At 40.2% G+C, this 12,944-nt stretch overlaps 1 protein-coding gene across 1 annotated transcript in view; it reads left to right on the plus strand.

The window, feature by feature from the left end:
- The window catches only part of AFF3 (ALF transcription elongation factor 3), a 597,738-nt gene that overhangs the window by 13,710 nt on the left and 571,084 nt on the right, over positions 1 to 12,944 (plus strand). The gene's annotated exons all lie outside the window — the stretch shown is intronic.

Consider the following 12,944-nt stretch of genomic DNA (forward strand, 5'->3'; position numbering starts at 1 on the left):
CCTGTGTTGTGTCCAGAGACAGATGCTCTGGAGCCCCCTGACCATTGGGCCTGACCTCTGACCCCACTCCCTCCCTCTGTACTCCAGGACACAGAAATGTGTCCACAGGAAGGATATACAAATTAAATATCTCCGTGCTGAGACCTTAGAGGTCATCTATTCTAACCATCCTCTCACTTCCCAGCACACTTAGACATGTAGTCAACAACTCTTTAACTACTTCTGGCAACGAAACCTTTTGACAGGGCCATTCCTTTTTCAAAGAGTTCTAATTACTTGAAAGTCCTTTATTTCAAACTGAAGTCAGCCTCTTTGTAATTTCTACCCTTGTGTCCCATTTCACCTTTTGGTGTCACAGTGGATCGATCTAAGGCTATGGGGTTGACCTAGGCATGCAGGTCGTAATTCTCTGCATTCAAAGCCTCCTTGGGGCCAAATAACAATAACCAACATTTATTAATCTCCAGTGGCATGAGTTTGAAGAGGCAGACTCTGGGAAAGTCATTGCTTGACCTCTGAAATTAACTTCCTTGAGTAGGTCACTCTGGTCTTCCTTAACCAACCACAGAAAAAATCAGAGGCCTCTGGAGAGGTTTCCCCATGAGGCTGGGCTAGAGGAAAGAGAGAGAACTAGGGGTGGTATTATCCATACCTGTTTTAAAGGAGCCTCTGTTACAGGAAAGTGGTCCCGATCCAGACTCCAAGAGAGGGGGTCTTGGATCTCACGCAAGAAACAATTCAGGGCGAGTTCACAGAGTCAAGTGAAAACAAGTTTATTAAAAACATGAAGGAATAAAAGAATGGCTACTCCATAGACAGAGAAGCCCCGAGGGCTGCTGGTTGCCCATTTTTATGGCTATTTCTGGATGATACGCTAAACAAGGGGTGGATTATTCGTGCCTCCCATTTTTAGACGATATAGAGTAACTTCCTGACATTGCCATGGCATTTGTAAACTGTCATGGTGCTGGTGGGAGTGTAGCAGTGAGGATGACCAGAGGTCACTCTCATGGCCATCTTGGTTTTGGTGGGATTTAGCCGGCTTCTTTACTGCAATCTGTTTTATCAGCAAGGTCTTTAGGACCTGTATCTTGTGCTGACCTCCCATCTCATCCCGTGAATTAGAATGCCTTAAATGTCTGGGAATGCAGCCCAGTAGATTTCAGCCTCATTTTACCCAGCTCCTATTCAAGATGGAGTTGCTCTGGTTCACACGCCTCTGACACCTCCAGCTTAGAAAGGGAGCTAGCCAGACAGGGTTGAAGATCTACCTACTCCGTGAAGAACTGTTTTCTGATGAATGCCAACTCCTGCAGGCAGTGTCTGCCATCCGGGGAGCTCTCCAGGCCTCTGGGTAACAACTCATCAGTCTCTGGGCAGGGACCTCCTTGGGCTACTCTTCTCAGGGGTTGTTTATTCAAACATTCAGAGCATTTGTGCAGCAGTGGCATGGAAGAGCAGTTGAAGCTGAGAGGTCAGGCAAAACAGGACCGGAGGTCAGGGACTCCACAGGAAGTGACCGCAAGGAACCAGAAGACCCCGTTTCCCCACCCCAGGCTAGTTCTGACTCCGACACCAAGCAGCCTTGTGACCCTGGCCAAATGTCCTCAACCTTTCTGAACCTTGTGTTCCTTACCTATGAAAGGGGAATGACCTTCACCCCCACCCACATCACAGCAGGAATGTTAGAATCAGATGAGACAATGGAGGCACATGACAGTGAGGGCCAGTTGAAGTGACAGAGGGAGGGAGCAGGACTGAACATCCAGATTAAAATGAGACAAATGCGGTCCGTAATCCTGGATTTTCTAAACCGCTGAGTCATGGGCACTAAACACCTAGGGGAGCCTCGGTCATTTTTTCTCTGACTGGATGAACTGTGATTGCAGAGTTACCTCCTAGAGATGATGGAATGATGCCTCTTGGAGGGCCACCACCAGGGACCTCCCAGAGAGGATGGAATGATGCATATAATGGTGCCACCACCCGGAACTGCCAATAATATTTCTGTAACCTCACAGAGCAGCCGACAGCTCATTGAAGCAAATTTATATGCATCTGCACTGTTTCCATCTTAGACTTTAAACAAGTTTAATTAATAATACCCTCCTTTCCCAGTGTGTCAACACAACTCCACCTTTTCATTTTGAAAGAACTTAAATAAATATAGAAATAAAATATTCAATTATTGGAAACAGAAATGAGAAAACATAATTGATTTGAGAGGCTTTTGCTACAAAAATTCCCTGGGGCCACTGACTACATTTTATTAAAAAATATCACACACTTATATTTCTACATTTCTTATGTAATAATTTTGAGTTTCTCAAGGGGGAAATAGTATTATTGAAAGAAAAATAATTATGACAAGTATTAAAGATTAGTGAGCCAGATTCCCCTGGTGTGCAACCAACATCCTGGGAGTAAGTTAAGTGCCTTAGAAAGCGACGTGAACTCTTGTCATTGAGTAAATTACTGCTTCGATGCACTAACAAGGACCCTAGTGGGTTGGAAGAGTTAATTCAGCTTCCCAGAGCACCAAGCCTAATCCCTGTGCAGCATTTGTGCTCTGTGAGAATCTGGATCTGTGTGCATCCACATCTATTTCTGTCTTCTAAGAATGGGCACTTCTTCAGAATAGAGCCCATATCTTTACAATTATCCTTGGCAGCTGGCCCGGCCCCATGCTCCTAAGAGCCCAGTAAACACTCCTCTGGCTTCTCGAACAGAACATGCTTTGCCACTGATCAATGCCTAAATTGTCCTGATCGTATTTCTCTGCCTCCGTGCTAAACCAGTGTCACAACTTCCTGACAAGTAGCAACACCTTGGTGAGGAGAAAATCCAGCCATTTCCCCGGCATTCCCAGCACATCTCATTCGCCTCATGCAATAAGCACAGGATGGGTGTGAGAAGTTGGCCACGCTCTATTTATTCAGTTATCTAATAGGTAGCATTTTCTTCTCTTTTTTTGGTTGCTCATCCCATACATCAAATCCAAAGGTCCAGGCCATTCCTGATCAGTTAAGAACAGAATGCCATGGCACCCTGGTCCCAAGTGTGTGCACAGAGCATTTCTTGAGCAGTTCATCAGCATCCTGAATGTGGCCTACCATGCCTGTGTAAACCTGGCCCCTGCCTACCTCCCCAGGCTCATGCGGAGCCTGTCACCCACCCCCTGCTGTGCTCCAGCCAGCTGGATCTGTCTTCCTTCCACTTGGAGTCTCCACACTATTTCCTCAGCTGGGAACACCTCCTCTCCTTCCTTGGCTGGCTCCTCCTCCAGAGCTCTTCCTACATTCCCCTCCCCAAGGTGACCACCCCCTTCACAGCATGCCTCATTCTTCCATAGTTTTCACAATTACAGATTTTTTTTTTAACCAAAATAATACCTCCATCTGCAACTACTCAGTGTTGGAAAGCAACAGCCCCTGGCCCTTCTCTTCACCTCCAGTACCATTGCCCAGGGTGAACTTCTTTTCATGCATTCATTAAGCAGGTATTCCCGGCACCCAACCATTCTAGGCTCTAGGGATACAACGTTGAACAAATGAGACAGGCATGGGCCCCACTCTGCGAGCTTGTTTCCATTTTTCCATTCTCTATTCTTCTGGTCTTGCCTTCACATAGACAACATGCTTACACCTCTATTTTTTTTTAATTTGTCAATAGTAGATGATATTTACAGACTCCATAATATGAAAGTTGAGGATATAGCTCCATAATACCACCCCTCTCCTCCCAGAATCTTGGACATTGCCAGGGTCTGACATTTGCATTTTTATCTCTGTTCTTCTTGTGTTTATTGTTGTAATGTAAGGTGTTATGCTAAATCTCCATTTCTCATTTTATCAACTTTCAATAATATGTCTCTTTATTTCCCACTTTAAAAGATAAAGTTATTGATGGCCCTCTCCTCTTCTCCACGTTCTATCCCCACCATTCATGTCCCATTTCCAGATACATGTTTACCTTTTGTTTTTGCGTTGAAATTGCAACCAAGTTGCTATGATTCTGTCATTGACTGATGAAGTCATGTATTAGGAATGTGTTCTTTTTAATATGTCTTAAGGTCATGACCCCTGGGCTGATCAAGGTTCCTAGAATCATGATTCAGTGGAATTTCTCTCTGTCTTTATGCTCTAATTTTGCCACATTTTAGTTTGCTTCATATATGAATTATGACCTTATTATACATTCAGGTTTATTATACATTCATCCACCTGATTTTCAGAGTTTCCAACTGATGTTGTTTTCTTGCATTAGTTGCCCTTGATTAATTTTCCCCAAGTCATTTTTTTAAGTCCCCCTTTTCCTGAAGACCTGATACACCTCCCCCATCTCCCCCCTTCTGCTCCACCTGTACTGGCTGCCCTCTATGTCAGCAATGCAATTGCCATGTTGTAAATTTCTTCTAACTGCTATCAGGGGTCTGGATTGGAACCACAATTTGCTGGAGCCCACAACTTCCTATCTCAGTCTTGTTTTTCTGGAATATGTCTATAATACCCTTTAAAAAAGGATGTATAAAAAATAAACTTTCTGAGATCTTTCTTTCTGAAAATACCATTATTCTGCCTTCACACTTGATTGATATCTGGCTGGGTATAAAAGCCTTTAGATGTTTGTTTTTATCCTTGGTACTCTGACACATCAAAGCTGTGCCTAGGCAAGCTTTCTTTTCACTAATTGTTCTGTGCACTCAGGAAACCCTTTTAAGTCTGAAGAATTTTGTCCTTCAGCTTTGGAAATTTTTTCTTCAAGTATTTCTTTGATAATTTTTTTCAACTCCAGCCTTGTATGTTAAATCTCCTAGACGCATCTTCAAGGATGTCTCTCATAGTTTTCGATTCCTTTGTCTTTCTCTCCCTACATTCTGAGAGAGGAAAGAGACTTCTTGGGCTTATTTTCCAAGTATTTTAAATTTTTAAAATGTAATTAGTCCTGTTTTAAACCTGTGAACACTCTCTTTTATTCTTTGTTTCTTTTTCTTAGCATTGTGTTCTGCTTTTAAGAGTGTAATATTTTCTCCCAAATCCCCTGGCATATTAATTAGAACACTTTTAATGTTGTCTTCTGTTCCTCGGTTGTAATTTTTTTCAGGGGGGAAGGCATTCTTGTTTCTTCTTCTTTCATGCTGCCATTCTCTTTATGTGCCTGGTGGTTCCTTGGCTTTGCATTTCTATCTAAGGGAGTGGGATTAAGTGACTGTGTTTCACGTGCTTACTGTTAGCAGGTCTATGTTTTGGCTCTGACCTCTCTCCTTTAGAACTGTGAGTGGGATGGGGTGGGGCATGTCTGCTAGGATATTTTGCTTTAGGGTAGGATGATGATGAGCTATGCTCTCCTGGAGATTTCTAAGAGTCAAAATGAGGAGGCCTTTATTCTACACTATTCAACACGATCGATGCCATTTTACAAATACAAAACGGAAGCACAGAGACTTATGATTACAGAGCTACAAGTAATGAAGCCAAAATTTGAACTGGAGTATGCCCAATGATCACATATATTCTCATTCTACAAACCCAACACATTTCAATGTAAAGTGAAAAATGGTGTTATATGAATCATTAGCTCTATTTTTGGTTAATATCAACTTTCATATGCCTTGACAGTCATGTCACCAGGAGCACACCAGGACTCTGCATCCTTCCACCTATGTAACAAGACATTGTTTGTTCCTCTTAAACAATTTACCAACCCTCTGCTATTAAAGAAAATGAAATAATTAAACTTCGCTTACAGTCAGAAGGCATCTAAGCGGAATTAGCAGTTTCAGAGGAACTACATGCTACAAAAATTGAGGGAATAACTTATCCCTGGGTTGGCCAAGCCAAATGGTAGACATTTTTGCATTATTTTAGTGGATGTTAGTAAAGCCATATTCCTCCTACTTCTAAGGTTTTCTTCTCATTCTGAAGGTCATGGCTACTTCACTTTTTTACATCCATTTTTGAACAACTGTTGACAACAGATACAGATTTCATTAGAAAATTACTCATAAAAATTCAAAAATAAGCATTTATTGATCATCTACCAAATTAAACATTCGTTTTTTAACTCAGTGTTTCCCACACCTTCCTGGGAGGTGGTAATAGATGTTCCATGAAAAATGCATTCCAAGGTCAAATTAGTTTGATCCACATTGGGTTAAATGAAGTTAAATCGTTTTCTTTGTTGCTGGTATTCTCAGAGTCTCTCATTGCCAGTATGCATTGTGAATCTCTAAAGATTTAAAATTTGAAAAATGTACATTTTGGGAAATGCTCATTTTAGAAAACTCACATTTTGAGAAACATTGACTTCATTTATCGAAGAGCCATTTTGCTTTCCTCTCTTCTCTAGAGACATACTTGTTCTCAATTGCACGCACCTGGGCCATGACTCTCAGGCATGTCGTTTTCCAATTCAGGGTCTCATATGTTCAGTTTTTACAACTTTGGGTTGGGCAACCTTATTATTATAGTCTTCACTCTCTGCCTCTCTGCTGCGACCATCTCTTAATTTGCCCTGCACATCCTTGAGTGATGCTTTATTTTAATGCTTTTGTTTCTGCATCTACAAAATGTTGACACAATAACACATAGGTTTTAGCAAGAAATTAAATAAAGTGACAGCCTAGCTATTACAGGAAGGTGATAATAGATAAATTTGAAATAAAGTTTCTGATTTTGGATGGTTCTCTCATGATCATCTCAATCTTTAGTAAATAATATCCCATTGTGCTAAATGACAAAATTAAAAGATGGGCTCTAGGAAAGTCAAAGAATGCACCAATAAAAAAGACTGTAGAATGATGTAAGTTGTGTCAATATGGAGAAGGGCAACTTTAGACAGTAACACTTGTCATGATGTACCAGTCTCTTAAACATTAATTTCCCCAACTTGTGGCAAAATAGCATATGCTTGTTATTAATTTGACTGACACCTCCTCCTCCATCTGCCGTCTTTTTTTATCAATGGTACCACTGCCCACCTAACTGCCTGGACAAGAACTTGAAGTTCATCCTCACCCCAGGTGCCTTTGCATATGCTTTGATTTGAACCCATCCCCTCTCCACTTGCCAAGCTCATCCTTTAAGATTCAGCTGAAAAGCTTGGCCAGCTCAGACACTGTCAAAATCAATTTATTTACCTAGCAAGCATTCATTGAGCACTTCGTGTGCCAGGTATTACTGCCTGGCAGTGTACAGAGCTAGTTTATTGAGAATTTCACTTTCATATCTTCACTGTGGGAAGCCACTGCTTTAGCCTACATAACCATTGCTCCTTTATTGCCACCATCTTTGCGAAGCAGGATATTCCCATCCCTGGCCAGACTCCTCTCCAAAGCTACACTGTCAAGCTGTCCCTCTGAAGTCAAACCACTTCTCTCCGATGTTCAACTATAGTCTCTGAAGCCCAGCTGCTTCTCCTCTCTCTGCTGGCTGAGCCTGAGGTTTTTATGGGCACTGGATGGTGGGCAGGGTGGACCATGGGTGGTTTTGGAAAAGGCAACATTCAATCAGGAAAACAGGGCTGTCAGTTCTCACTTTGGGCTGTGGTATCGGGCTTTTCAGCTTGAGAGTGGGGCCCTCACCAGGGACCTGCCCTCCCAGAATTTCTCTGCCTCCTGTCCCTATCATTTGTAATAAATATTTCGGACCTTTTCACCTTCACACCTAAACCTTGACATTCACAGTCCCTGAATCTATTTCTATCCTTACTTAGACTTTGGTGAGACTAGGATAAAAGGCAAAGGTGGCCAGGCATGGTGACTCATGCCTATAATCCCAGCTACTCATGGAGACTGAGGCAGGAGGATCGCTTGAGGCCAGAAGTTTGAGACCAGCCTGAGCAACATAGGGAGACTCCCATCTCTAACAAAATTTAAAGGAAATATTAGCCAGTTATGGTGGCATGGAGGCATGGAGGATCGCTTGAGCCCAAGAGCTCAAGGCTACAGTGAGCTATGATCACATCACTGCACTCCAGCCTGGGTGATGGAGCTAGGCCCAATCTCTTAAAAAAAAAATGGCTAAGGTGGAGTGAAGGGACTCTTCAATCTCATAATAATTTTCTGAAGCTACATTTTAATTGCCTCAAAAAGTTAAGGGGAGAATTTCTTCCCTTCCTCAGATACGTAATAACCAAAACTGTTTGGGTAAATGTGGATCTCAGCCTTTTGGCTACAGGCTTTTGGTTGGATAAGTATTCACAAGGCAGAGGGTGGGGGTGGGGGTGCAGAAGCAAAATAAAAAAGAAAACCTTTCCTAAGAAGGCAAGGCAACCAGACCACTAAGTAACTTACCAATTTTTTTTCTTATTTTAATTTGCCTCCATAAAAGATACTCAAATGCAATGATTTCTGTGGGAAGCCTCAGACTGAGCTGTTAGAATCCTTAATGGGGGTAAATTCTGTGACCACGGTTTCATGCTGAATGTGTCCAGTCAGAGATCCTGTGGAAATACATATTCTAGCTGGGCCTGGAAGGCTGATTTTTCACAGGCATACACTGGCAGGTGTGTCGCCTTCCATTTTGTCAATCGTAAGCCTCTCTAAGAAGCTACTTCTCAAGACCTGATAATACTTCTCGTATGGACTATGTATTAAACATCATCACTTATGTGACTAGATGATATCCCTTTGCTGCCAGACTTTTCTCCCCCTATTGTGATGAGTTGGTTTTGATGTTGCTAACCTGTTTGCTTTAATTTGGTCCTCAGGCTCTATCCCCATCAGGATAGTCTTTAGAAGCGTAATCTACTCCATTCTAACAGAGCGATTCTGTTAATAACTACAGACTTATTCACTTGTTAGACATTCCTTCAAAAACTTCACAATGGCTTCCTCCATAATGCACTGAAGGTCTGTGTTTCTCAGGCAAGTATTCTATGTGGGGGAGCACACAGACTCCGGGAATGGCTGACATGCAACACTGTTGCTGGCTTGAGGCCTCAGATTAAATAGTTTGCCCCCTTTAAACCACACTTTCTTCCCTGTAAAACGGGGATAATGACAGTGCCTACCTCATTTGGTTGTTATGTGAATCAAATGAGAGAATGTGTGCACATTACCTGCCACTTTATTAACACTCAATACTTGTTAGCAACTATTAAGCCATAATTAACTATTGTTGAACTCTTTCATTGTTTTGCAAAGTCGGCCAAGAATAACATACCATTGTTTGCTGCTTGTATTGACTTTTCACAGGGCTTTGACTCTGGGGTCAAGACCAGGTTAGGAATTAAGCAGCATGAGGCCAATGAAGACTCCTAGTTACTGATGTTTAAATGAGCATGCTTTCAAATGCCCAACAGTGGGAATTAGCAGGAATGGTCTCCTGAAGAGTGGATAATCTCTAGACATGTAAAACAGGGACAAGTGGCTTAAAGTAGGGCTGTAACAACAAAGCCCCTGAGGGTAATCACAGGGACTTTACCAGTGCACTTTGGGCCTTACCTATGGGTAAAAAGGGAGCTAGTAAAGGCTTTAAGACAACTGGAGCAATTGTAGAAACTGAGACACATAAGCAGGGGTCTCACACATCTCTGCATGAAGGTATGCATTAAGACTATGTGTATACAAATCCAGAATTAGGGCTAGATGTGGTGGCTCACGTCTGTAATCCCAGCACTTTGAGGGGCCGAGGTGTGCAGATCACCTGAGGTCAGGGGTTCATGACCAGCATGGCCAACATGGTGAAACCCCATCTCTGCTAAAAATACAAAAATTAGCTGGGTGTGGTGGTGCACACCTGTAATCCCAGCTACTCGGGAGGTAGGAGATTGGCTTGAACCTAGGAGGCGGAGGCTGCAGTGAGCTGGGATCACTGCACCCTAGCCTGGGCGACAGAGCAAGACTCTGTCTCAAAAAAAAAAAAAAAAAAAAGTCAGAATTTTCCTTAGTTGGAATTTGTTATTGATCCAAGAATGCAAGGAAGTATTCCAAAGGGCTGAGTTCTACAGCATAAACAGTGCTAAGATTTGGGCATAGGAAAGTTATGAAGCAGGTATTCCCAGGGGCCAAAAATGATGACCTAAGAGTTCCTTCCTGAAATACAATGACCAGAAAAAAAAAATCCCATCATTATAACCATTTTCAATCTAAAATACTTATCCTTGGTAAATGTTACATTTAAATGGCTCATATCAAATAAGAATAGATGCTATTTGATGAGTGCTTACACTAGATGCTGACACTGTAATATAACTTTGCAATGTTATTTCATTGATTTATCAACAATGGAGCTATAACCATCAGCTCCCTTTACCAGTCAGGGAAGTGGTAATTAGAAAGTTTAAGTAAGCTGCCTAAAATTGCACTGCTTCTAGGAGCATAACAAGGATTAGAACCAGATTTGCTCACTCTAAATCTTGTGCTCTTAGCCCATTCACAGGATAGTTTGCAGGCATCCTGTGAAAGTCAGTGGAAGAGCAAGTTACTCAAATCCAAATAAAACTTTATTTGGATAAATGTGCATATAAATGCAATATATGCATTTATTTAGTTCATCTAAAAGAAGTTTTCAAATAATTAGGATATGAGGGCATTAAGGATCTAACAACTGAGTAAAGAATTACAGCACCCTGCTCCAGAAAATATAGAAATCAAAGGAAGTAAATGTGGTGTTTAGGATCACTTTTCCCCTGGTGGCCTTCCCTGGTTTTGGAGGTGGTGGAAGAGAGGCAAACTATGCTCTTGACAGTCTTCTGGAGCTCAGGTGAGGCAATGAAGTGAGGGTCCAACGGGGAAAACTCGAGCACAGTGAATCTCTATCATTTGGGTTGGAATACTGAAAGCATACACTAGAAGAAATGAGGTCTTGAAAGTATACATGTCCCTAAAGGGATTGCAGTATATTTTAAAATCCCCTGAACTTGTGAAATTATGTAAAGATAATCTTGAATTGCTAATGCCCCCAAGTACTTGGCAGAATTGGACATGCTCTCTGGAGAAAAATAATATCACCCTAGGTCTCAAATGTTTTTGCATATTACTGTTTTTCAAATACAATGTTGATCACATAATTCGAAATAACTAGCTACAAGGAGATTAATGAAATGTTGTCAGCAGAAACAACAGACAGGAGAAATAGACACCTATGCGCTCCACGTAAAAGAGTCAGTAGACCCAAACTTTAAGATAACTATGCTTACAATCTCCAAAAGGCAAAAAGATAAGGTTGAGAATTTGGCAGAGGCCTAGAAACAATAAAAAATAACCAAGTGGAAATTCTAGAATCAAAAAATCGTGATACCCCAAATTAAGAACTCAGTGGATGGGTTTAACAAGAGATGACATAAAGCTGAAGAAGAAACTAGTTGACTGGAAGACACATTAGAATAAAATATTCAGAAAGAAGCTTTCAAAAGACAAAAATGTAAAATTTCACAAGAGAAAGTAAAAGATAGAAAGACAGCTAAAAATTCTAGCATGCATAAAATTGAAGTCTCAGAAGAAGAGGAAAGAGAATGAATGGGCCAAAATAAATAATTAAAGAGATAATGGCTAAGAACTTCCCAAACTGATGAAGCTATCAAACTTAGATAAGAAGCCCTATGAATTCCAAATAAGATGAATAAAATGAAATCCACACCTAGGCACATTATGGTAAAACTGCTGATAATCAAGGACAAAAAGAAAATCTTAAAAGCAGACAGAGGAAAAAGGGGTTTTATTTTCATCGGAACAACAGTAAAGTTGACAGCACTCAAAGTACTTAAGGAAAAGAACTGTTAATCTGTCATTTTAAACCTGGCAAAAATACTCTTCAATTATAAATGTAAAATTGATATTTCCAGACTGAAAGAAACAAAGAAAAATTGATGTTCCCGTACTAAAAGAAACAGAGAATTGTTCACCAGTGGAAACACAGGAAATACTGGTATTCTTTAAGGAGAAGAAAAATTATCCTAAATGGAAGACCAGAGACGCAGGAATGAATGAAGGGCAAGCAAAATGCTAATGAAAATTAACTATATAAAATAATAATGTCTTTGGGGGTTTAATATATAGAAAATTAAGTACATGACAACAATGATACACAAATATAGAGAAGAGTAAATGGATTTAAAAAGTTCTAAGGTCCTTGAATTTTCCTGGAAGAAAATAAAAATAACAATTAATATTGGACTTTGATAAGTCAAGAATTCATGTTTTACTTTCAAGTTCAACAGTAAAGAATAGTAAACAAAGCCATGTATGTTCCAAGGTAATAGAGAAGGAACATAGGACAATAAAAGTATACTCAAATAATCCAAATGAGGACAGCACAAAAATAGACAAAGGAACAGAACAATCAGAACAAATAGCTCCTTGCAAATGGTAGACTAACAGACCAATATAAATGTAATTACATTAACTGTAAATAGATTAATTTCTTTAATTAAAAGGCAAAGTTTGTCAGGCTGAGTTAAAAAAAAAAAGCAAACATAGAGCTATATGTTGTTTACAAATGACACATATAAAACATAAGGATATAGAAAGGCAAAAAGTAGAAGTATGGAAAGATACTTTTCCTACAAACATAAACCCAAGGAAAGCTGATGCAGTTATATCTGTATGAGATATGTAGATTTTTAAGGCAAAAATCATCATTAGAGATTAGGAGAGACCACTCATCATTGTTAACAGGGCCAGTTCAACAGGATGGTGTAACTATTCTAAATCTTAGGCACATAATAGCATGATTTCAAATATGTAAAGAATAACTTGAAAAAAATTATAAGAAGAAATTTTAAAAAGCTTCAATTATAGAGGAAAATGTTGACAAACATCTCATAGGAACAACAATAAAATTGACAGCACTCAAAGTACTTAAGGAAAAGAACTGTTTATCTGTCATTTTAAACCTGGCAAAAATACCCTTCAATTATAAACATAAAATTGATATTTCCAGACTGAAAGAAACAAAAGAAAAGTTGATATTCCCATACTAAAAGACACAGAGAATTTTTCA

This window comes from Pan paniscus, chromosome 12 (genome assembly GCF_029289425.2).
Source record: "Pan paniscus chromosome 12, NHGRI_mPanPan1-v2.0_pri, whole genome shotgun sequence".
Taxonomy (NCBI): Eukaryota; Metazoa; Chordata; class Mammalia; order Primates; family Hominidae; genus Pan; species Pan paniscus.